The sequence below is a fragment of the Symphalangus syndactylus genome, chromosome 8 (assembly GCF_028878055.3).
Source record: "Symphalangus syndactylus isolate Jambi chromosome 8, NHGRI_mSymSyn1-v2.1_pri, whole genome shotgun sequence".
In the NCBI taxonomy this organism is placed as follows: Eukaryota; Metazoa; Chordata; class Mammalia; order Primates; family Hylobatidae; genus Symphalangus; species Symphalangus syndactylus.
Window position 1 is genome coordinate 62927275 of NC_072430.2, and position 24889 is coordinate 62952163.

Here is a 24889-nt window from a genome sequence, read left to right on the forward strand (position 1 = left end):
ATTCTCACCGGGCCTCAGCTGCCTCCCCGCGGGGCAGGGCTCCGGACCTGCAGCCTGCCATGCCTGAGCCCCCGCCCCCTACTCTCCGTGGGCTCCTGGGCCGCTCGAGCCTCCCCGACAGACGCCGCCCCCTGCTCCACGGAGCCCGGTCCCGTCCACCGCCCAAGGGCTGAGGAGTGCCGGCGCGCCGCGCGGGACTAGTCGGCAGCTCAAGGCAGGGAGCAGGATCCACTAGGCTAAGCCAGCTAGGCTACTGAGGCGGGTGGGGACTTGGAGAACTTTTATGTCTAGCTAAAGGTTTGTAAATGCACCAATCAGCATTCTGTGTCTAGCTCAAGGTTTGTAAAGGCACCAATCAGTGCTCTGTGTCTAGCTAATCTAGTGGGGACTTGGAGAACTTTTGTGTCTAGCCAAAGGATTGTAAATGCACCAATCAGCACTCTGTGTCTAGCTCAAGGTTTGTAAATGCACCAATTAGCACCCTGTCAAAACGGACCAATCAGTTCTCTGTAAAATGGGCCAATCAGCTCTCTGTAAGATGGGCCAATCAGCTCTCTGCAAAGTGGACCAATCAGCTCTCTGTAAAATGGACCAATCAGCTCTAAGTAAAATGGACCAATCAGCAGGATGTGGGTGGGGCCAGATAAAGGAATAAAAGTAGGCTGCCCGAGCTGGCAGCGTAGCGTGTTGGAGTGTACTTGTGTGGAGTAGGTGGCTTCATTGTTTTCTTCTTTTCACTAACACTTGTTGCTGGATGTTCATTTGGGTTCGTGCTGCCTTTAGGGGCTGCAACGCTCGCTGCAAGTGTCTATATCTTTGCCCATCAAGCCAATGAGACTATAAGTCCACTAGAAGGAACAGATAACTCCGGATGCACTGCCTTAGAGAGCTGTAACACTCAGTGCAAGGGTCTGCAGCTTCACTCCTGAGGTCAGTGAGATCCCTAAGGCCACGGGGAGGGGTGAATAACTCCAGACGTGCTGCTGTAAGAGTTGTAATACTCACCGCGAAGGTTTTTGTAGCTTTGCTCCAGAGGCTAGCCAAGAGTAGGAACCCACCAGAAGGAAGAAACTGAACACGTCCGAACAGCAGAAGGAGCACACTCTGGATGCGCAATCTTCAAGAACTGTAACACTGCGAGGGTCCGTGGCCTCGTTGTTGAAGTCGGTGGGACCAAGAACCCACTGATTTTTGGACACAATATTATATTGTATGGCTAGGACTATAGAGTTTTTAAGCAGAGTGACACAGCTTTAAATGCATTTGCATATACTTGAAAGTAAATCAGGCTGGCCCTGGGTGAAGCACTGAAGTACGGTTGGCTGTTGGTGTTTTGGGCTGTCATTCCTAATGTTTGATCCTCTGTCAAAGGTGAGAATCCTTAAGGTTGGGCTGGTATGTTGGAGGAAAAGGGAGTAGTGGAAACATTTGCCATGCTTTGCTACCGGCCACTGAGGGCTGAACAGTTCCAGAAAGTGGGTGGGCTGGGGAGTGTGTGGGATGGTGAAGCACGCTCAGGTGTGCGTTTAAGTATGCTTAAAAGCAAAGTACCCCCGAATGGAAATTGAGCTTTAAGATGGGAACCAGGTTGTACCCTTGGAAAAGGGAGCCTGGCCCAGGAAAGTTGAAAACGACAGCAAAAGACAAGAAAAGCAACTAACATCCAGCCTCACATTCAATAGAAAAAGCTCGTTTAACCATAGGCGTCTTCTGTGTCATTTCTTGGGGGACCATTTTAACCACAGGCTTATTTCCATCATAATCTCAGTATCTTGAGTTCAGGATCTTATGATCAGCTGACCTTTTCCTTCCACTCTCCTGTTTATCTGACTCCTGGATTTTGAGAATGCACACGCTGCCCTATCACCTGTCAGCCTGTCTCTGGCCAGCTGCTTCTCTCTCAACTCCAGCCCCGACTGCAGCCTCTGCGGGGTGATGGTGCTCTTTCTTCCTGGTCTTGTCTTTCACAGCCTTGGGTCCCTGAGTTTCTGCTGTTTCAATCTTTACATTCCCCCAAACCTGGAATTGCCACTTCATTTTGAGAACAGCTGGGCTGGGCGTGATGGCTTACGCCCGTAATGCCAGCGCTTTGGGAGGCGGAGGGCAGGCGGATCATCTAAGGTCAGGAGTTCCGAGACCATCGTGGCCAACATGGTGAAACCCGAGCTCTACTAAAAATACAAAAATTAGGTGGTGGTGGTGGTGGTGGTGGTGGTGGTGGTGGTGGTGGTGGTGGTGGGTGGGCGCTTGTAATCCCTGCTACTCGGGAGGCTGACACAGGAGAATCGCTTGAACCTGGAAGGCAGAGGTTGCAGTGAGCTAAGATTGTGCTACTGCCCTCCAGCCTGGGTGACAGAGTAAGACTGCATCTCAAAAAAAATAACAGCTGGATATACTACTTTACATGGTGCTGGGATTGGGGTGGAGGCAAGGGATGGAAGGGAGGAACAGGGATGGATGGTACAAGTGGGTAAAGCACAGGAAGTGGCTGTTGGGGAAGCAAATGCAATCAATTCATCTTTTAGTTGTGTGTGTAGAGGACTAAATTTGAAAGACGAATCTACATGTGTTATTTATAGATACTAAAAGTACAGGAAAGGGGAAAACCTTGTTTAAAAAAGTTTTTAACTCATTTTCTTTATGAACACGATAAATTGAAAAAAATAGAAGTCAACATGATAGGAAGCTAAGTGTGAACATTAGAATCAAAATTAAGATAGGAGTCTTAAGCACATTCAAAGCAGCAAAGCTTTGTTTCAATTCAATGTTTAATGAGTCTAGCGTGGGTCAACCATACATGAAATTGTTAAGGAAAATAAATAGAAGACAAACGTACAAAATATCATTAATGATATGATTGAAAATTGTGACCAAAAATGAAGATGTACTTATAGAGATTTTTATAGTATTTCAAGTTTTCTGGAATGGAGCCCCCATTATCCCATGAATATCTATGTCTTTCACACATTTGCGGTTAGCACAAAAAAAAAATTTTTAACTTTTAATTTTTTTTTTTTTTTTTGAGACAAGAGTCTTGCTCTTTCCCCCAGGTTGGAGTGCAGTGGCGAGACCTTGGCTCACTGCAACCTCCGCCTCCCGGGTTCAAGCAATTCTGCCTCAGCCTCCGGAGTAGCTCAGATTACAGGCATGCGCCACCACACCCGGCTAATTTTTCTTTGTGTTTTTAGTAGAGACGGGGTTTCACCATGTTGGCCAAGCTAGTCTCGAACTCCTGACCTTGTGATCCGCCCGCCTCGGTCTCCCAAAGTGCAGGGATTACAGGCGTGAGCCACCGCGCCCGGTCTGATTTTTTTTTTTTTTTTGAGACAGTTTTGGTCTTTGTCACTTAGGCTGGAGTGAATGGCACAATCTCTACTCACTGAAACTTCCACCTCCTGGGTTCAAGCGATTCTCTTGCCTCGGCCTCCCGAGTGGCTGGGATTGTAGGTGCCTGCTATGATGCTGGACTAATTTTTGTAATTTTTGGTACAGACGGGATTTCACCATGTTGGCGAGGCTGGTCTTGAACTCCCGACCCCAGGTTATCTGACTGTCTCAGTCTACCAAAGTGTTGGGATTACAGGCATGAGCCACCGTGCCTGGCTATTTTGGTTTATAAAGTTGTTAATTATATAAACATCTAATTGTACCCTTTTGCCAGGCATGTGATTATCTCTGTACATTTTATTTGGTTAGTACAAAACTGTTAATATATGTTTATGCTTCTTTTTGCTTTGCTTATGTATTCTAAATTTAAGAAATTAGGCCAGGTGCAGTGCCCATGCCTATAATCCCAGCACTTCGGGAGACAGAGACAAGAGGATTGCTGGAGGCCAGGAGTTCAAGACCAGCCTGGGCAACATATCAAGACCCTGTCTCTACAAAAATAAAAAAATTAGGCGGGTATGGTGGCAGGTGCCTGTAATCCTAGCTACTTGGGAGGCTGAGGTGGGAGGATCACTTAAGCCCAGGAGTCTGAGGCTATAGTTAGCTATGATTTTGCCACTGCATTCTAGCGTGGGTGACAGCAAGACCCTGTCTCCAAAAGTTTTTTTAAAATAAAGGATATTGCCTTAGTGTGCCTGTGCTGTATAGAGCTGTTCTGTTAGATACTAGTGGGGGAAGAAAGCTAGAAGAGACTTTGAGTGATGCTAGCAAAATAAATAGCTGAGTTGAAAAGAGCGGAAGGTTCAGGAGGGCTGAAAAGGAAGAATAAATGAGGTGAAGGGGAGTCATCTGGGAACTGAGGACTGGGACTGATACCGCAGCATCTGGGTCAGCAGATGCCCCTCGTTCTCTTATGTTCGGGGGGACCCAAAGAACCAAGAGACAATTGCTGCCTCCTTGGGTGGTCAGAAAAGGTCATTAAAAGAAAAACTTATTCTGAACTACAGGCAGGAATGTGTAAAATTCAAAAAGAAAATACTTCTTGGCTAGCTGATGGAATAAGAATCTGCACTGGATACAGAACGGAGCTCAGTGGTTGGGCAGAGGTTATTGAGAACTAAGTGGTCTTTAACAATAATTAGTAACAGCTACCATTTTTTAAAGGGCTTATTATGTGCCAGGCGCTGTTTTAAGATGTTTGCCTGCATCTTTTCCTTTAATTCTCTTAGTTTTCGTAAGAGGTGGTTCAAAAAAGATGAAAGCAACTTGCCCGAGGTTAACTGGCCCAGTTTAGTAAGGAGTGGAGCTGGGAGTTGACTGAGGCAAGTTGACACTAGTGGCTGATACTCTTAAGCACTGTACTGCATCCCTAGGAAAACTTGGATCTGTACTTGAATCTTAAATATGTTAATGGGGATATGTTAATCACTGGAAAGGTACATCTCCGTTGTAAATGATATATGGACATTTGATTTATATCTTGAGTTTTTGCTGATTTGGTTAGAATTTAGAATGCCTTAGTCCTGAAGGGTTTTATCAATATGTGGTTTGATCAATACCACTAGAATGTTAGCTCAGTTTTGTCTGCTTTGTTCTCTACTGTTTGCTCAGCATCTGAAAAACCTCTTGCACATGAACATTTATTGGAGGAATGAAGACAAAGTTGGAGACTGCCTGTAGCTCCATGACGCCTCGTCTGACAAACTAGTCAGCTCTCATCGGACTTAGCCATGGGAAGGCTTTCAGATGGTGGCAAGAAACTCAGTGAGTCGGGTATTTTACCTTAATGGTTGACAGCATTGTTGGGGAATATGATCTTTTTTGTAAGGAACTTGAAGAAAAACTAAGGTCTGTCATACAGGTAAATAACAACTGTTGAAAAAAGATAAGAGAAAGGAAAAATCAACATAGAAGAGAAATATCTGGGATGGCTTTGTAGAATAATAATTTATTCGACACTGTCAATTTGTCAAGGGCAATTCTAATTTCTTCATATATTTACACGAACGGTGGTAGGTAGAATTAATGGTCCCGACCTTTGTCTCTCTTTGTAGCCAAACTTTCTGCCATGAGATTTTGCGGTTCCTCCCACTAATATGGTAAAGTATATTTTCCAGTTCTTTGACTTTAGATTTGGCTGTGGAACTTAACTTGCTTTGGCCATTGGAATGTTAGTAATCATATATGTTGGGTCCTCAAAACCACCCCAAGGTTGAATGACTTGCTAGTATGGACTCACATGACTCGGACATTCATAGTCACAGCTATGATTTCTTACAAAGAAGGAATACCAAGCAACATCAGCAAACAGAAGGGTGCATGGGGCAAAGTCCAGAGGGAACCAAGTCCAGAGCTCTCTCCCCGGGAAGTCACACGGGACATGGCTAACTTTCTTAGCAATGAGTTGTGACAACACATGTGAAGTGTTGTCATAGGGAGGTGTGTAGAAAAATTATCAGTAGGATCCTATGCAGTAGGGTGGATTGCAGTTACCCTTGTTAGGGGTCGTGAGTTTAGCCAGCTAAAATGAACCTCATTAACCATAAAGGTCTATTTTAGAAAGCCAGGTGGCTTCCTCATTGAGTTTCTGTATAAACCTTTCGTTTCTAACCTGAGGCATCAGTTCAGGGGCAGCACAACTCTGGCCAGTAAGCTGGAGACTCCACGGCTGGGGCAGTTCCATGGTAGTCAAGGTAAACCCCTGAGAAGTACAGGGTGTGCATGCCACCCCTTGAAACAGAATTTACAATTCTAGGGTATCCCAAGCAGGACATACGTGGGCCAGGCAGGATAGGTGAGCAGTGCAGTGCCGCAGTGTGCCCTCTCATGCTGGGACCTCCTACCCTAGGGTTCTCAGTCCAGTCCAGATAAATTCAATTCGGTCCTCGGCTTTAGGGAGACTTTCTGAGACAGTCAGTTCCAAACAGCTCTGCTTGTCAGTGACATGGCTTCATTTGCCTCGTGTGTGGACATAGGTGTGCTATACAGAGTGCAGGGGGCTGGAGCTGGCCAGCTGTGGGTGCGCCACGATCAGCGCTGGCCCCATGTGACTTTGGCTCAGGAGTCAGTTGGAATTCAAAGTGCCCGCTTCGATCTTGGAAAGGTGGCAGCATGGGGAGTTTTCCCTCATGAAGAGGAGAAAGCTTCCAGAAACAGTTCTAAAAACAGAGGTCATTAATGCCTCCCTGCCCCTGCCCCATACCTCCCCAGTGTTCTGTTTTTTCTTCCTTGTTACAAAATCATATTTCCCATTTTATAATCATTACTTTATGGTTTTTTCCTAGTCACTTTTTTCTTCTCTCATCAGACCTTTTGTCTGAAAGGTTATAGGCAAGGGGACAAAAGCATTTTCACAGAAAAACAGTTTTATGCCACTTAAGCAGAAAGGCACGTCATGTTCAGGAATCAGGACAGAATCCTGAAGTCTCAAAAAGTTTCAAAATGATTGACATAACCTCCCACCTCTTTTGTCCTGATAATGCATCTAGTGAGCAGCCTAGAAAAGATCAACCCCTTTCTGGAAACAGTTGCATTTAACAATTACCCTGCCTTCTGTATTGTGTGTACCAGGAGAAAGGTGAGGGAAGTAGAATCAGGTTGTCAATTCGTTATAGTCAGTGGCAGTGAATCCAGAACACAACAGGTCAACGGATGAAAGACCCAGAGGGGCTTGATAGTCTTGTCTGTCGGGGCAGTGGAGGGGTCACTGTGATCTCTTCCATTCCAGTTGCCGTGACGTGCTTCCCCCAGGGTGTAACTTTTGGCAGTAATTGCAAGTTAGGAACACAGTCCGCAGGTGTGTTAGAAACACAGAAATGAGCAGCTCAATTTCAGATGGTCCCATCAGAGAGTAAACCTTTTTCCATGAGCATCTGTATATAACCCAGGTGGTCCAGCCAGCTTCCGTGATGTTTTCATAGCATCCGTGGTCCAGCCAGTGTCCTTGATGTTTTTGTATGTCTGCACAGAGGAATGTCTCAAACCTGCACTGGTCCTCAAGTTGAAGTCCTATTCACCTAACCTATGCCTGCTTTCAGTTGAGCACAGCTTGTCTGGAAGCTGTAACAGCTCATAACAGATAGTGTCAGCATTTAGCTTAAAGTCCCAGGAATTAGGATCTGTGATTTCAAAAATTAAAAAAAAAAAAAGCAGAGGCTTTGCTTTGGCAGCAGCAAAGGCAAAGTCTTGCAGGGGGCAGACAGCTGTGTTCCAAGTCCAGGTGACAAGCAAGGCTTTTTCTGAGGCTTGTGATAAATATCAGTCCAAACTGACCTTCTTAAAATATGCACATCAGGCCAGAAATTCATCAGCCTTCCTAAGGGTCAGACATCTGATTTCGAGAGAGTTCATTAGCAAACTAAAAACTGGTCTTTAAAATTCTAAAAATGTATCTTTATCTGGAGATTGCTTCTTTTCTCATATTATCTCCTTTTTCCCTGAGGTTCCAATTGGCAAAAATAGTAAAAATCATCAGTTACGGAGACTGGCTCTGTTTTTACTGTAGTAAAAATGCCTATTTCAGACATTATAGATTCAAGTTTCAGACTGCCTCAAGAAAGTGAGTTACACAAATATTTTAGTGTCCCAGTGCGTAAAGAAGTTATATTTATGCTTTATGCAGCATTATGTATAGTGCAATACATGTGTAAAAGTGTCCATACCTTAATTTAAAAATACTTCATTGCTAGAAAGTGCTATATACAGCATTATGTATATAGTGCAATACATGATATCTAAAAATGTCCAACCTTAATTTAAAAATACTTCATTTCTAAAAAGTGCTAACCATCATCTGAGCCTTCAGCAAGTTGTCATCTTTTTGCTGGTGGAAGGTCTCGCCTTTATGTTGATGGCTGCTGATCAGCTGAAGATTGGTTGCTGAAGGTTGAGGTGGCCCTGGTGATTTCTGAAAATGAGACAGCAATGAAGTTTGCCACATAGATTGTCTCTTCATTTTATGCAAGTTTCCTCTGTAGCATGGGATGCCATTTGATAGGAATTTGCCCGTGGTAGAATTTAAAAATTGGAGTCAATCCTCTCAACCCTGCTACTGCTTTATCAACTGTTGATATAATATTCTTATTCCTTTGTTATTCTAACAGTGTTCACAGCATCTTCACTAGGAGCAGATTCCATCTAAAGAACCAATTTTTTTGCTCATCCATAAGAAGCAACTCATTATTCATTCAAGTTTTATCACAAGATTGTAGCAATTTAGTCACATCTTCAGGCTCCACTTTTTATTCTAGTTCTCTTGCTATTTCTACCATGTCTGCAGTTACTTCCTCCATTGAAGACTTGATCCCCTGAAAGTCATCCATGAGGATTGAAGTCAGCTTCTTCCAAACTCCTGTTAATGTTGATATTTTGGCAGCCTTCCAAAAATCACAAATGATCTTTATGGCATTTAGAACGGTGAATCCTTTTTGGAGATTTTCAACTCACTTTCCCCAGATTCTTCAGAGGAACCACTACCCATGACAGCTATAGCCTTATAAAATGTATTTCTCAAATAATGAGACTTGAAAGTCAAAATTACTCCTTGATCCATGAGCCGCAGAATGGATGTTGTGTTAGCAGGCATGAAAACAACATTCATCTCCTTGTACATCTCCATCAGTGCTCTTGGATGACGAGTGCATTGTCAATGAGCAGTAATATTTTGAAAGGAATCTTTTTTCTGAACAGTAGGCTTCAATAGTAAGTTTAACACTCACTAAACCAAGTTGTGAACAGATGTGCTGTCATCCAGGCTTTGTTGTTCCATTTATGGAGCACACAAGCAGAATCAATTTAGCATAATTCTTAAGGGCCCTAAGATTTTTGGAGTAGTCAAGGAGCATTGACTTCAACTTAGTCATCAGCTGCATTAGCCCCAAACAAAAGCATCTGTTCTTTGAAGTTTTGAAGCCAGACATTGACTTCTCTCTAGCTATGAGAATCGTAGATATCATCTTCCAATAAAAGGCTGCTTCAACTATCCTAAAAATCTGTTGTTTGGTGTAGCCACCTTCATCAGTGATCTTAGCTAGATCTTCTGAATAACTTGCTGTGGCTTTTGCATCAGCATTTGCTGCTGTACCTTGAAAGAAGATTCGGGACACAGCTTCTTTCCTTAAACCTCATGAACCAACCTCTGCTAGCTCCCAGCTTTTCTTTTGCAGCTTCCTCACCCCTGTCAGCCTTCATAGAATTGAATAGAGTTAGGCTGGGCGTGGTGGCTCACACCTGTAATCCCAGCACTTTGGGAGGCCGAGGTGAGCAGATCGCTTGAGGTCAGGAGTTGGAGACCACCCTGGCCAACATGGTGAAACCCCATCTCTACCAAAAACACAAAAATTACCCATGTGCGGTGATAATAGAGATTGGGCATCTGCTAAGTGGTAGATACTGCTAAGCACTTACAGTAATCATTGGTGCTGTCAAAAAATACCTTCAGTTTTTTCTCCAGGGCCCACAGTAGAATTTCACTTTCTTGCTTTCTGGAAGTAGAGATGGCCAACTGATTAACTTTACTGTAGGGTCAGCAAACTACATTTTTCAGCCTGTAAGCTTAGTTTCTACCTTTTTTATAGCATTAAAAAAATAAACTATGTGAAAGAGACCACATGTGGCTACAAAGCTGAAACTTTTTACTGTCTGGCCCTTTACAGAGAAAGTTTGTTAATCCGTGTTCTAGTCAATACACTGATAGTGAAGGTGGCATGTGTCACATCCAGGTGGAAGCTTTTAAGGGCCAGCATATGATTTTTCCACTTTCTCTTTTCTTCTGTCCTGGTTACAGAGAGAGGATCTCAGTCTGGAGTGAGGATAGTGCAGGTGGAGCCTTTACCTGACCTGCTGTGGACATGCAGTATGATAAAGGCATAACATTATTGTAATTTTAAATCACTGAGACTTTTTATTACTGAGAAATACCTAGACTATCCTGACTGACATGGCACTTTACAGACATTTAATCCACACAATTGCCCTATGAGATATTATATCTTCCTTTTGAAATGTATCCTGAATCAGATAATTTAAAACACGTGAACCACCACCATACTCCGTATCATCATCATATTTCTCTTACACTATTGTCACAGCTCCTGATGGCCTTTCTTTTTTTTTTTTTTTTTTGAGACGGAGTCTTGCTCTGTTGCCCGCGCTGGAATGCAGTGGCTCGATCTCAGCTCACCGCAACCTCTGCTGCCCGGGTTCAAGTGAGTCTCCTGGCTCAGCCTCCTGAGTAGCTGGGATTACAGGCATGTGCCACTACGCGTGGCCAATTTTTGTGTTTTTAGTAGAGATGGGGTTTCACCATGTTGGTCAGGCTGGTCTGGAACTCCTGAGCATCAGCCTCCCAAAGTGCTGGGATTACAGGCGTGAGCCACTGTGCCTGGCCTCCTGATGACCTTTTTGATGATATTCCTGCCTCTTATAGACTGTTCTCATTAGTCAGAGACGTCTTTTAAGAATTATAATAGATGATTCCAGGATTTCATTTCTGGCAATGATTGGCTAGGTAGCTTAGACAAGTCTTCCCATTTAATACAACTAGGGAAGCTGGATAAAAATTTTAAAAAATGTTTCAAGGCATCAGAGAGCTACCAAGGAGGTGACAAATTATAGGGCAGAGATCTGGGAGGGGAGAGGAATGCAGAGATGTGGGTCTGGCATTTGGGGCTATTCGCCCCTAATGGCTGCTTTTAATTCTGAAAGTGGAGCTTTCTATGGACTCACAGAGCCAGTAGATAAAAAATTGAGTTCAGGGCTTGTCGAAAAGGAGGGTCTTGATAAGAACCCAAGGCTTTCAACTGGGACTCTGAAGGGCCATACCCTAGGAGTAAGAGTGAATGAAAATAGGCCAGTTTCCAGAGGATGTGAAGCCAGCTCTGAATCATCTGAGTCCCTGTTTGCCTTAAGATAATCTGAAACAGCTAAAACACCACAAATCAGCCTTGATTTATTATTTTGTTGGTAGTCTAGATCTGGGTTTCTGAACCTCAGCAGTATTTGACATTCTGGACCAGGTAATTATTTGCTGTGAGGGGCTGACCTGTGTATTGTAGGAGGCTTACTAGCATCCCTGGCCTTTACCCCCCAGATTCCAATAGAACCTTCTCAGTCATAACTAAAAATGGCCATTGCCAAAAGTCCCCAGGAGGGCAAAAGGCAGATTCGGTTTATAGTGTGCTATACCTCTAGCTGTTACGTTGTGAGTAGCACAAAAATGTTGAGGAAATGTTCTCTTAGCATTTGACAAGTGTTATCCTATTCAGCGGACTTTGCTCAATTTATGAATGAATGCAATTCTTTGTTGTTTCACTTTTGTCTTGCTCATTAATGTAAATGAATGTACCAATCAACATTCATGCTACAATTACACCCATCCGTCACTTAAAAGCGTACAAAAGTTTGGCAAAAACCAACAAAAACATTTTATGAGAATCAACTAGCTATATGAAATTGACAATGAGGAGTAAGGAGTATTTATGCCTTTTATTATTACCTGTAAATTATTCATTTCAAAGAACTTTTGGATTGTCAACCCTCTGTTGTGTGGTTGTTTGCTGCTATTTCATTAATTTTTTTTTTTTTTTTTTTGAGACAGAGTTTCGCTCTTGTTGCCAGGCTGGAGTGCAATGACATGATCTCGGCTGACTGCAACCTCCGCCTCCCGGGTTCAAGTGATTCTCCTGCCTCACTCAGCCTCCCAAGTTGCTGGGATTACAGGTGCCTGCCACCATGCCCAGCTAATTTTTTGTATTTTTAGTAGAGACGAGATTTCACTATGTTGGTCAGGCTGGTCTTGAACTTTTGATCTCAGGTGAATTTCTGTTTATTATTTCATTTCTTTTTGCTTGGTTTTATTTTTTATTTTTTTATTTTTTTTAGACAGATACTTGTTTTGTCACCCAGGCTGGAGTGCAATGGCACGATCTTGGTTCACTGCAAGCAGCCTTGACCTCCTGGGCTCAAATCATCCTCCCACCTCAGCCTCCTGAGTAGCTGGGACCACAGGTGTGCACCACCACACCTAGCTATTTTTCTGTATTTTTAGTAGACATGGGGTCTCGCCATGTTGCCCAGGCTGGTCTGGTACACTTGAGCTCAAGCAATCTGCCTGCCTCGGCCTCCCGAAGTGCTGGGGTTATAGGTGTCAGCCACCATACCCAGCTGGTTTTAATTTTTTATTCTTTAATTTCTTGAGACAGATGCTGTATTAGTTATTTATTACTGTGTAACAAGTTACCTGAAAACTTAGCAGTTAAGAAAAACGTAATCATTTATTGATTCCTTTTTCATCAGTCTTGTTCTATTTTCCTCCCTTTTTTTTTCGAATTTTTTGTCCTTTTTCTCATTCTCTTTCTGTCTCCCTCCCTTTTCACCTTTCCTTCCTCTGCTTAATTGCTTCAAATATGGGATTGAAATAAATTAAAGACCAAAGCATGGGTGGTAAATTGATGGCCAACAGGCTCAATCTGGTCGGGACATCTTGGGAGCTTGTACAGTGTTCTAATCATTGGAAAAGTCTACATTAAAAAAAAGGGGAGGTGGCTGGGTTTGTTGAATTATGTCTGTAGTCCCAGCATTTGAGAGGTTGAGGGAGGAGGATTGCTAGAAGCCAGGAGTTCAAGACCAGCCTGAACAAAGCAAGATCCCATCTCTACCATTTAAAAAAAAAAAAAAAATTAGCCAGACATGGTGGCATGCACCTGCAGTCCTAGCTTACTCAGGAGGTCAATGTGGGAGGATCACTTGAGCCCAGGAGTTTGATGCTGCCGTGAGCTATAGTCACAACACTCCAGCCTGGGTGACAGAGTCATACCCTGCCTCTCTTAAAAAAAAAAAAAACAAAAATCAGGGAACATGCGGGTGGGGTGGGGTAGATTTCTCTTAAGAAAATCTGATGTCACAGCAAAGGGTCTGTTTTCCCACATGGAAACAATAAGCCAGAGCTACCTTCTTTAATTCTCTCTTCCATTCCTTGAAAGGCCTTTAGACCTCTTTTAGGCCAAATTATTTGTCCATAAGCTTCATCACTCCCTGTTGCCATATACAACTTTATCTTGCTTAATTCTGTTCTCTTCAATGTCCCATGGGCATTGAAGTTTGAGGCTTTTGAAATAAAATTGTATAATCTTCACTTTTTAAATTAACAAAGGGAATTCCTTCTCTGCAAAAACAGCCACCCTCCAACAAAACAACTGATACAAGAAAATAAAACCAAAACTGAAGGCAACACTGTAGTTAATCAGGCAAGCCCTCTTTTTATGTGGCATAGTCACATCTCTCGTTATTCTTGTGAGTGGGGTTATAGGAAAGGAGGCAGGGATTGGTCTAATGGGCTACGGACTGGTTAGTTCTGTTCTCCACAGTGGGTGGCCAGTGGCCATGGGATTATTATAGAGTAGAGGGCCCACCACTTTCTGAATACCTTCTTATACATCTTCTTCAGGCCAGATACAAATTGTATTACTTAGGGTTCTCTAGAGAACAGAACCAGTAGCAGATACACACACATACACATACACATTATCTATCTATAAATTGATCAAGATATTTAGGTTAAGGAATTGGCTAATGTAATTATGGAAGCTTGGAGGTCCACATTCTGCAGGGCTGGCAGGCTGGAGACCCATAAGAGCTGGCACTGCAGTTCAAGTCCAAAGGCTCTCTGTTGCAGAATTCCCTTTTGCCTGGTCAGTATTTTGTTCTATCCAGGCCTTCAACTGATTGGATGAGGCCCAACTACATATGCAGAGCAATTGTCTTTAATCAAAGTCCACTGATACACATGTAAATCTCATACAAAACAGTCTCACAGAAACATTTAGAATAATTGACCAAATATCTGGGCCCTATGGCCCAGCCAAGACCACACATAAAATTGACCGTCACAGGCATGTTAAATTTTAATTCATCTATTCACTCAGTAATTTTTTTTTTTTTTTTTTGAGACAGAATCTCACTCTGTCCCCCAGGCTGGAGTGCAGTGGCGCGACCTCAGTTCATGGCAACAGTCGCTTCCCAGGTACAAGAGATTCTCCTGCCTCAGCCTCCCGAGTAGCTGGGATTACAGGTGCCTGCCACCATGCCCAGATAATTTTTGTATTTTTAGTAGAGACGGGATTTCATGATCTTGTCCAGGCTGGTCTCAAACTCCTGACCTCAGGTGATCTGCCTGCCTCAGTCTCCCAAAGTGCTGAGATTACAGGCATGAGCCACCATGCATGGCTTCACTCAGTAAATATTTATGAGCACCATCTATACCCCAGGTACTATTAAGGTGCTGGGAATACTATAGTGAATAAAATAGACAAGATCGCTGCTTTTGTTTGGGTTCACATGCTCTTGGGAGTGATAGTCAGGTGGTGATATGTGTTACGGAAAATTAAAACAGTGGGGCTTCATGAGGATGTTATTCTAGATAGAAAAGTTAGAGAAGGCATCTCTGCGATGTCATTTGAGAAGCACCCAAATGAAGAGGGAGTGAGCCATGTGAATATTTAGGGGAAGAGTTTTCAGTTTCAAGAATAAGGAGGTGCAAAGGCTGGGTGTGTCTGAGGAACAGCAAGGAGGCCAGTGTGGGAGGAGCTGACTGGGGGAGGAGGGGAAACAGGACCTTGTGGGGGCTTAAGTTCCTATGTTGAAGGATCCAAGAAGAGGGTCCAGGTAAACGAATTCACACCTCTGGGTGATACAGGGGACAAGTCCTTTCTGGGTGGGCTTCAGGATGTTGGGTACTCCCTCTCTAACTCTCACCTCCCCATTCTCCCAGAGTTAGCTCCCCAGATTTTTCATTCTTCAGCATCAGGTGTCTGCTCATTTCCTCAGAATCTATTGTCTCCCCCACCCCACTCCTTGTGATGAAGGAAATCCCAGTCCCTTAGAGTGTCGTGCAAATTCTGCCACCTCTGGCGTCAGCAGGATGTGATCAGAGTCCCAATCTGTTCTAGCTCCTGCTGACTGCAGAGAGGGGAGGACCAACTCTGGTCCCATGGTAGGAAGGAGGTGGGGGGCTATGGTAAATCAGGGGTGTTTGAGCTTCTATTTGTTCTCTCCGCAGGCAGGATTTGCCCAGGTTTTCTCTTTAGCCCATGACAAACACAATTCACCTCTGTGGTTTTTTTTTTTTTTTTTTTTTCTGTGTAGTCCAGGGGTTGGCAAACTGTGGCTGATGAGACAAAACCCACAGGCCTGTTTTGTCAAGCTTCACACTCCTTTTTGCTGGTATTATCTGTGGCTGCTTTTGTACTACAACAATAGTGATGAGTAGTTGCAACAGAGACCTTATGGCTGGGAAGCCTGAAGTATTTACTATCTGGCTCTTTACAGAAAAATTTTGCCTACCCCTAGTCTAGTCTCTGAGAGAAGTATGTGTTTCTTCTAATATATTTTTTAAGTCTGCTTGCAAAGCAATGATTCTGGCCTTATAATGCTAAAGCGCTCTCTTCTGCTTGGCTTGGTCCCTTCATCATGGAGGGTCCCACATAAACAGACAAGGCCTCTGGCTGAGCCATCTGATTGGATGGCATCATAGTCACCTGGTTTGCCTCTACTCCCCAAGATTCTCTCCTGAGAGGAAGAGGGGAGGGTTAAGTTCAGCCTGCCACACCTGTAGTCTTCAGTTAAATTTTTGGTGTATGACTGACTGATGGCTGTTAACTAACAGAAATGTATGTGTTCAAAGCAATGTGGAAGATTTTTCAAATTACCAGAGAGGAAAGTGTTAACACATGTTCATAGACAAGTGAGTCTGTTGAGAAGTGCTCAAGGAGAAATTAAACATCATTCCTATCTATAGTTGTACTTGGATGTGTGTTTTACCACTAGATCCATATTTTAAAAATATTTTAATATTAATGCAAATGGATTTGACACGTGTTAGGTAGAGAAGGCTGGAGTTTCAGAGTTGAATGTAATTTGGAGGGAACATACTTCCTCATTCTTGACATACCAAGTTTAAGAGTTTCTCACATGCTGCTGGGCATGGTGGTGCGTTCCTATAGCCCCAGCTACTTGGGAGGCAGAGCTGGGAGGATTGCTTGAGTCCAGGAGTTTGAAGTGACAGTGAGCTATGATGGCACCAGGCACTCCAGCCTGGGTGATAGAGTAAGACCATCTCTAAAAAATACAAGAATTTCTCTTGTATGACCATCAGATGCAGACCATACAATTTCTCTTGTATGACCATCAGATGCAGTACATGAGGTATGCAGTAGACATCTGTTGTCTCCCCATTGCTTCTCCCTTTGGAGAATTGCCCCTCTCTTATTTTATGTGGTCTTGTTGGGCACATGGTTAGGACTCACTCATAAATGTACCCTATTTCTACCGTATTTGTTTGGTCATAGTTATGGGTCCAGGGAAGGCATATGACCCAAGCTGCAGCATGTGCTTTAGAGGCTGGTGCTCTCACTTTTCTTCTTTACCTTCCTAAGCTTTCTGCTTTACCCCAAGATGATGCTGAGTTCTAATTTGCACTGGATAATTGGAGTAGATTGTAAAATTTATTTAAAATATTCCTTAAATTTGAAAAATTCTTTTGTATTTTATAATAGGAATAAATTGTGTTTTCATAACTGTATCATTCGTCTCACTTACTCTACTGTGATGTGGAGTCCAATACTCTCTTCCTAAATATGGGCTGGCCCTACTGACTAGTTCACCTAGTAGAATGCAGCACAAGGGACAATTAATAGGATCGATGAATTTTCATACCCACGTAACCAGCACCCAGATCAAGAAATGGAGCATTCCCAGCACCCAGAGCCTCCTTTGTGTCCCCATCCACTAGCCCCTTCCCAGAGTAACATCTGTTTTCTCTCCTGACACCATTGCTTAATTTCGCTTGTTTGCGAATTCTATCTAAATGGAATCTTTTGTGTCTGGCTTCTTTTGCTTGACTTTATGTTTGTGAGATTCATTTCATGTTATTGTATGTGGTTGTACTTGTTTGTTCTCATGGCAGTATTCCATTGGGTGAATATACCATAAGTTATTCATCTAATCTACTGTTAGGTCATTTCCAGTTTGGGGCTATTATGAATAGTGCTGCTATAAACATTCTTGTCTATGTCTTTTGGTAAACATATTGTATACATTGCTATTGGGTGTATAACAGGAGTGGAAGTGCGTATGTTCATCTTTTAGTCTATACTGCCAAACAGTTTTCCAAAGAGCTTATATGAATTCACATTCCCACTAGCACTGTGTTAGAATTCTAGTTCAACATCTTTGCCTGTGTAGTGTCTGTGTTATCACTTCAGCTATTTAATGAGTGAGCTATTTTGTTTCAAAACAGCATTTAATTTCAAATAGTTGAAAGACTAACCTGTTGAATATTAGAATCAGTAGATGACATTCTTTAAGAGATAGCAAAAGCCCATAATTTTTAGGACTTTTTAGAAAATGTTTCTATATTACATGTTAATTAACCATGTGTAAATATTTTGCTGCATTATTTTATAAATGCACATATAATTGCGATGTATGTATTTTGGGAGTATGTGCCTACTCTAGACCATACTAGTATAAACTGAGTGGCTCCAAATTAAGGTTCTCTAATTTAGACATAACATCAGTGAGTACCTCGTACTCTGATGAAGGAAATATTACCTAAGTTTTCCAAACATCACAGATTGGAAATGAAGTTAAAGTCACAGTTATTATCCTTTACAAAATATTATTTCTCTGGTTCTTCCTCTGTTCACTGTGTGAAACTGCAGCCTCTCTCTACTCATAATAGTTCAGTGAGTCCTCCAGGATGGCCTCTGTATTCTCTAAGATATAAGAGCAAGGCACCCACCATCTTCTGGCTCTCCTTTGCTGGGGTAAAGTCTCAGATCACTGCCCAAGCCCACCAATGTCCCACTCTACTGCAATGCCAGCTGCACCTTCTCTGTTGCTGCTGATACTGCTGGCCACAGGATTTTGCTAATCCTTGCAACTTCAAGGTCCTGCGGAAATTTTAACAAAACAGCTCTTTTTAGTTTCATCTGCTTTTAAGATCCATGGCACCTGGATCAGAGGACGCTGGGGCTGACCACCACTGGGAGGCACCAAGACTCGTCCCTCCCCTCTAGCCCTGTCTTGATGTCACTGAACTCAATTTGTGTGCTTAGGGTGAGTTACTTCCCAGGAGTCCTCTGGCCTCTCCTGTAAACAATCCTAGCAAGATTACCTCACCCTCTGCCAGCTGTGCCCAGGCCTGGGTGAGTCCTGAGAGCTTGGTCTCAAGCTGAGGCTGACCGTGTGTCCTCATCGGCATGGGTTAGTCCTGGTTTGTGACTGTCGTACTGGCGTAATTATTAACAGCTCTCCCTTTCACTCTTGCAAGCCTCTTGCTTTGAATGGTTAATTATACAGGGTCACCCTCTCTCAAGCCATCTTTAGGAAAATGTTATAGAAGTGAAACAATCAACAACACGTTTTAAAATAGTCAGGAAATACACTATGTAGAGAAGAATTTTTACCTCCGATGGCTGGAGTGAGCATTGCAGTAATCTGCTAGCCTGCGGGTCCTGCAGTGCTTCTCAGCCCCTAGCTGGCAGCTACGTGGCTCCATCTACAGGCTGTGCTCTGCTCTGCTCTGGCCGAAGACTATTTCTTCCTTTCTCCTGTGACTGAAAGAGATCACAAGGAGGGATTGAAGGAGCCTGGGGTAGGATGCTCTGAAACCCAGCCAGAGGTTAATCATTGTGGTGGTGGGTCCTCCCCATACCCTTGTGCCCAGTTTTCCTAACCTGGCTTTGGCTGTGTTCCTGAGACAGTTTCTATTTCATTTGTTCCCTAGTTCCTAATGGGCCCTAATGGTCTCTTGCTATTTCCTCCAATCCTTGGCCTGCCTTGGACCCAGACTCTGGCTCCTGACCTCAGTGACACGGGATCTGCCATCCACTGTATCTCTCTTCACATGGCCTGCCTTACTCTGTTGTCTCTCCCACTTCCCCAAAGTGCAGTTTGCTCTTTTGGAAGCCATGCTGTAATCTCTTGTACTTGCATGTGGGGTTTCCACCAGGAAGGCAAGGTGCTCTAGCAGAAAGGAAAAGGGCTCTGAACTCAAAAGACCTGATTCAAGTCCTAGTTCAGCAATTAGCCACGTGTCCTTGGATAAATCACCTAGATACTTAACCTGAATGATAATCCCCTCATCTGTGGCAGGTAGAATGAAATTGCCAGTTGAAAATGGATGGATTGACTTCTGAACTCAGGATTTCCTGCTGAGTTTGTTTGGTATCAATCAGTTGACTGGGGCTTGGTTAATCTTTGGGAAAGTCAGATTTCTGAGCTTGAGGAACTAAGGCTGTATGTCAAGGATGCTGGGATAATCAGCTTGGAACCAACATGATTCCCAACTTAATTTTAGGGGAAAGTTCAGCCAGCTTTGGAAGCTGGGCTATTCACCTACCCAATTGCTGCAAGCCCAGACAGGTCTTGAATCAGACAACTCTCACAGGAGAGTGTAACTGGCATCTTTTCCCCATCTCATCTTGTTGGTTTTGGTAATGAGATGAGATGGGGTAGTTAAATTTGCCAGGAATGGAGAACGGCCTGATACTCTTAAATCTCTATCTTTCAGGAATACCTAGTTCATTTTATCCTAATTTATTTATTATTTATCTTTTGAGACAGGGTCTTGCTCTGTCATCCAGGCTGGAGTGCAGTGGCACAATCATGACTCACTGCAGCTTCAACCTCCCAATCTCAAGCGATCCTCCCACCTCAGTCTCCTGAGTAGGTGGGACAAAGGCACGTGCCACTATGCACAGCTAATTTCTTTTTTTTTTTGTATTTTTTGTAGAGACAAGGTTTCACCATGTTGCCCAGGCTGGTCTTGAACTTCTGGGCTCAGGCACTCTGCCCGCCTTGGCCTCCTAAAGGCCTGCATTTACAGGCATGAGCCACTGTGCCCAGCACTTAGTTCTGTTTAAATATAACCTAAAATAAGGAGAAAGAGCCTTATTTTAATCACTTCATACTGAAGTACATTCAGAATGAGTTGAGAACCCATGTATTGTAAGAATCCATATTAATGACCAAAAATATAAAACAGAAATGGCAAGGCCATCCAGTAGTTCTGTTCTTCCTGGAATGGGAGACGGCAGCCGAGAAAAGTAGGATTTCAGTAAACATCTCCCTCTTGTGCAGAAATCCCCAGTCCGGGATTCAAATCTGATTAAGTGAGTCAGGCTTACGTTTATTACCGTATATTACAAACATTTTTCAGCATTCAGGAGTGAGTGGTGTCTCTGTGGATTTGGCCAGTTCCTGGCAATTATGCACTTGGCTGCTAGTGCAAACCAGCATGCCAAATGCCTGGAATGATGATCCATGTCTGAGCAGCTTTCAGTCTGGGAAGGATGTTGTCCAAACACCACATTCCTTCCCAAGGTGGCCAAATCCTGGTTACAGTTCTGTCCTTTAAATCTATGTATCCTGAAACTTGGCCAGAAAGGATATGGCCACATCCCTTTGCCCCTTTAAGCTTCCGCAGCAAACACCTGGGGGAACTTGCATTGATTTTGCAGTGTCTGGCAGTTGCTTAGTCCAGAAGTAGTTTCGTGCCTAGTGCCTTAATCAGAAAATCACATTCTGAACATAATCTGTCAGGTGGGTTATTAGAAAACACTAATTCTTTCAGAGACTAAGTCAGGAAGCCTGGTGAAATGCCAACTGAGTGATGGCATTGTTTTTCTGAAATGCCCTTCCAGCTTTATTTGCATGGTTATTAGCCAACCTGTCCAAATTGTAGCTGATTCACACTTGTTTGCACTTCAGAAAACAGCCGTGGGTTAGAAAGAGAGTCTATCTCTTGGCATGCCCTGTACGGCAGTGGGTCCTGGTAAAACCAAAAACTTTTAATGAAATTTAGCAAGGACTGTCTTGATATACAATTGGCTCTCTGTCTCCACCGGTTTTGTATCCACAGAGTCAACCAGCCATGGATTGAAAATATAGTATTTGCGGGATGCAGAACCCACATACATGGGGGGCCAACTTTTCCTATCATTGGGTTCTACAGGGCCGGCTATGGGACTTGAGCACTTCAGTATCTGCTGGGGGGTGAGGGTGGCAGAGGTGGGGATAGGGTGTCTTGGAACCAATCCCTTTCAGATACCAAGGGATGACTGTATATGGAGAGGACTAAAATGTATGTTCAATGAGATGGGAATTTGGTCTGTTTACCATCTGTTGAATGAATAAATAAGTGAATGAGCTTGTGAGGCTGAGGCAGAAGGATGGCTTGAGCACAGGAGTTCAAGACCAGCCCAGGCAACACAGCAAGACCCCTGTCTTAAAAAATAATGATGAAAAATAAGTAAGCAAATGGATAATTGTAAACCTACCCTCTTTTTAATTACATAGTATATATCATCTTGTCCATTTCTTATTTCCTTTTATATTTCTCACTTTCTTTTTATTCAATTTAGTTAGAAGGCAGTGAAAAGCCTTTCTCTATGAAATAGGCAAATGGAAAGTGAAAACGCCTTGACTAGGGTCCTGTGCCCACTTGTCTTTCTGCTTATCCCTCACTTCCTCCCATGAGCTTGCCACTGTCTTCAAGAAGTAGCCCCACTGCCCTGCTTTCTCAGCTGGTGGCCTGGCCTTCTATCTGCCCCTAACAACACTCATGTGTTTTTTCCTGTAGTCCAAATGAGGCATCTCTGCTATAATGAAAACCCCTTCTCTTCTGTGGAACCTTGCAGCATTAGTTACTCCTCTCTCTTCTGCCTTTTCTTCAGTATTGGCTTTTCGGAGTCCATAGAAGAGCTCAAGTCTCTCCAATATTAAAACAAAAAAACACCAAAGCACAAAAACAAAACAAAACAACTGCCACACCCCCAAACCAAAAAAAATCCCACCTAGCCCCATATCACTTTTACCTTCACAGCCCCGTTTTTCAGTAGAAAGATCTATATTCAGAGACTCTATTTTCTTACTTCTTTTTTATCCTTTGTAAAATTAAATAAGAAAAAGGTTTTTTTCAGAAGGTAAATATAAAATTAGAAAATCAGAACTATATCTCTCCTTTAAGAATAGAAACAAATTTTTTCCCTTGCTAGCTAGATTTCTTAGGGTAAGAATATAAATCCCAAATCAGATTGCATTTCGTTTTGACAACAAAGGAGAAAAGCACAAGAACAATATTTTATTATAAGACTTGTTTATAACCTTAAGCACTGGATGCAATTCCACGTGATTCCCTGTCCTAGCTCCTTTCCTCAGACAGTCCTCTGACTGTCCTGCAGGTCCTTTGCTGGGCTCTCTCCTAACTCCACATGCTTGTCTTTAGCTGTCTTATTGCTCTTGTGGTTTCAGCTGCCAGCCATCCAGTGAATTCCTAATCACCACCTATGGCCGTTCTCTGTCTTCTGAGTTTCAGACTCATGTATACAAACACGTCCATCCATCCTGATGGTCCCTGAGTAGTAAAAATCAACATGTACAAGACTGAACTTAGTGTCTCTTTCTTAAACTTGCCTCTCCTCCATATCTCTGTAGCCCCACACCTGAGAGTCATCGTAGCTCTTCCTTCCCCGTCACTGTATTTAATTGGTGATTTAGTATTGCCTTTTCAGATTTTTAATACTTCCTGTTTTGGTCTCCTTCTGTCCATTCCCATGCTGACGGCCCCAGTTCAGCCCTTACTATTTTTCATCCTTTGAGTTTTCCACCTGCCTGCTTCCTCCTGGTTATACACTTCTCCATTGCCTTCTCCATGTGAATATTTTGATGATGTTGAAGGAATCACTTTAAAATGCATATCTGATCATCTCACTTCCCTGTTGAACACTCCTTACTAGCTCCCCAATGCCCAGAGGATAAAGCTAAAATCTTTAGCATAGCATAAAAGATTAAAGTTTGTTACTTGTTTTCCCTTCCTCAACTATGCATCTTAGCTTTCTCAGGGGTCTCAGACTCAAAGGTCTACAGTGGAGGGTATGGTGGTGACTAGGTAGGGCTACTGTGAACTAGAGGGTTCACAATCGCATTGAAAAGGGTGAACCGTTGCTACAGACCAGATTTTCTCTTCAGCATTCACATGTTGAAATCCCAATCCTTGATTTGATGGCATTAGGAGGTAGGGCTTTTGGCAGGTGATTAAGTCATAAGGATGGAGCTCTTACAAATGGGGGTTTTACCATTATAAAAGAGACCCTAGAGTCCATTTGTCCCTTCCACCATGTGAGGCACAGCAAGAAGACGGCCCTCTATGAATAAGGAAATGAGCCCCCACCAGACACTGAATCAGAATGCCTTGATCTCAGACTTCTCATCCTCCAGAATTGTGAGAAATAAATGTCTGTTGTTTAAGCTACAGTCTACAGTGTTTTGTTACAGCAGCCTGAATGAACCAAGACAGCCACTCTTTGGCTCCAGCCAATTACTGGCGAGTGGGAATTTGGGCTTAGTGTGGCCAAGGTAATAACCTTTTTTCATGAGAAGCTGGATTTTTACATCAAACTTTCTGTTTACTAAGTGTTAAAAACTAATTTTAAAACATTAAAACTCATTTTTTGAGTCTCACTGTCATGCAGGCTGGAGTGCAGTGGTGCAATCTTGGCTCACTGCAACCTCCGCCTCCTGGGTTCAAGTCATTCTCCTGCTTCAGCCTCCCACATAGCTGGGATTACAGGTGCCTGCCACCATGCCTGGCTAATTTTTGTATTTTTAGTAGTAACGGGGTTTCACCATGTTGACCAGGCTGGTCTCAAACTCTTGACTTTGTGAGCCGCCTGTCTTGGCCTCCCAAAGTGCTGGGATTGCAGGTGTGAGCCACCGTGCCCAGCCAATCATTGCGCTTTTAAATGTTCATTATTAAAGTGAAAAAGAAAAACAAACATACAGCCTGTGTACCAAATTAAACACGTCTGTGTAAGATTGTGCAAGATTGATGCCCATGTCTATAAGTTCTTCCTGAATTCTGATTCTTAATCATGTGGAATTGCTTCTGGTACCCTAAATATGTACTGTGCCTCCTCACCTTTGTTTTTGCTGGCTTTCTCTGTTTGGAATGCCGTCTCTCTTCCTCACACTCCTTCCATCCCACTCTTACTCTTATCCCAAACATGTGGTAAAGATTTTGAAATGTATACTTATTTGTCAAGACTCCTCTCATGGGAGGGAGGTTGTAGCAAGATGGTGGAGAACTCTTCAGTGATTTTCACCCCACAGAAACATCAATTTGAACAACCACCTACACATGAAAATACCTTCACAAGAGTAAGGAAACCAGTTGAGAGATTACAGTACCTTGTTGTAGCACAATAACAAGAAAAGATGCATTGAAGCGGGCAGGAAGAACAGTTCTACATTACATGTGTTATTCATTCTCCAAGCCCAGGCAGCATAGTGCAGAGACAGATATAATTCGCTTGGGAGAAAGAGAGGGAAGTGAGCACAGGACTTTGGCTGGAATCCAACACCAGGCCCATAACAATAAAACTCAGCACTGAGAAGGCCCCTCATGGCCCCAGACTCCAGGCTGGTACCCAAGGATGACGCCTTT

The 24889-nt window shown here is 43.2% G+C and overlaps 1 long non-coding RNA gene across 1 annotated transcript in view; it reads left to right on the top strand.

Annotated features, from left to right (window-relative positions):
- Positions 1–5007: 5007 nt before the first annotated feature.
- The window catches only part of LOC129487871 (uncharacterized), a 130992-nt gene continuing 111110 nt past the window's right edge, over positions 5008–24889 (top strand). The window contains exon 1 of the long non-coding RNA XR_008659494.2: positions 5008–5151. This is a non-coding gene — a long non-coding RNA (uncharacterized lncRNA). The remainder of the gene's footprint in view (positions 5152–24889) is intronic.